The sequence below is a fragment of the Ursus maritimus genome, unplaced genomic scaffold, assembly GCF_017311325.1.
Source record: "Ursus maritimus isolate PB19 unplaced genomic scaffold, ASM1731132v1 scaffold_18, whole genome shotgun sequence".
In the NCBI taxonomy this organism is placed as follows: domain Eukaryota; kingdom Metazoa; phylum Chordata; class Mammalia; order Carnivora; family Ursidae; genus Ursus; species Ursus maritimus.
In genome coordinates this window covers 3,508,621-3,510,181 of record NW_024424230.1, presented here as the reverse complement: position 1 = coordinate 3,510,181, position 1,561 = coordinate 3,508,621, and positions in this window count along the sequence as shown.

The following is a 1,561-nucleotide window of genomic DNA, read 5'->3' as shown; positions in this document are numbered from 1 at the left end:
CCCCCATGAGCACAGCCACCAGCAACAGATGTGGGAGAGCGTGGGTTCCACTTCCCGAGGACACGCAAGCTCTCACTGAGCCTGGCAGGGTTCCACGTCTGCCACAGTTCCGGATGGACCCTACGGTCCACTAGTGTCGAGATATTTCAGTTTCCAAAATAACCGAAATCACTGAGTTCGGAAGAGTTTGTGGAAAACTAAAAAGCGCATGAGGATAGACTTGTTTATAGTTTACAGAACAGCCTAGACACGCGGACGATGACTCACTTATCCTCAAACCTGGGGGCAAGTCCTATTCATTCCCTGTCCTTTTTTCCTTCCCCGCGGGCAGGTGTGGTGTCTCCCCAGCTGGAGGCTGTCCAGGTCTCCCGCCTCTTGTCCTCTCCGCACTGACTGCGCAGCCTCGCCCCCTCCTGCTCGCTTCTTGGCGCTTGCTGGCATGCGGGACGGACCGAGACTCTGGTGGGGAGCAACGTTCCCACCCTCACTACCTCTCCTTTCCGCCGTCCTGGCTCTTCCCTTTCATCCAGCTATACCTTCCAACTCTAGGCAATGTCAAAACCCTTCTGCCTGCAGAACAGGGGACATGTTCTCCGCCCCTTCCCTTCTGCTGTGGGTGCTGACCTTCCCCTCACCAGGACCACAGGCTCTGTTCACTTAGAGCTAGTTGCCAGCATTCCTTCCAAGAAAACTAAGTAAAACACAAGGCAAAGCATAAAACAAAACAACAACCAGATACATTTATTTATTGTTAAGATTTATATATTTATTTGAGAGAGAGAGTCAGCATGAGGGGGGAAGGGGTGGTGGGAGGGGGAGAGAAAGAATCCTCAAGCAGACTCCCTGTTGAATGTGGAGACCCACATGGGGTTCGATTCCAGGGCCCAAAGATCATGACCTGAGCCGAAATCAAGAGTCGGCCACTTAACCTACTGAGCCACCAAGCACCCCAATAGCCAGAGAGATTGAAATGTGATGATTTCTCTTCCTTACGCACAGATCTGTAGGACACCAGGGGAGGGCTTTGTAGTTGTTGTGACTGGGGTTAGGTCTTTTAAGGACTTCTTGTCCTTGGTGCGTGAGCTCTATGTGCTGTCGGGCTCCCCAGTCCAGGTGCACTGGGACAGGGATGAACTTGCCACTGTGGGTCATGGGCTTCTGCTTGCCTAAGGCAGGGCCAAAGGCGCAGAGCTGGCGCTGACACTCACTGCAAAGGTGAGTTAGAATTGGCCAAGGGGACGTCCATAACCCCAGTCAGAGTGTAGCCAACGTGGCCAGCACTGGCCAGAATGAGGTCAGAGCTCCAGTAAGCGAGACCTCAGTGAGGAGAATCCAGGGCCGGTGGACCTCAGACGACCAGAAAGGCCTTCCTCACTGGGCTGGAAGAGAAGAGAAGAGTTTGGTTCCTAGGGTGGGCAGGCACCCAGTGGGGCTCCTGCTGTTTCTAGGGAGGAGAGATGGGACGTCTGGGCAGTATTGGGATGGGAGAAGCTCTATCTTGGGGTACGGTATAGGATTTTACTATCATATACAGCACATTCTAGTGTCAAAAAAAAAAAAA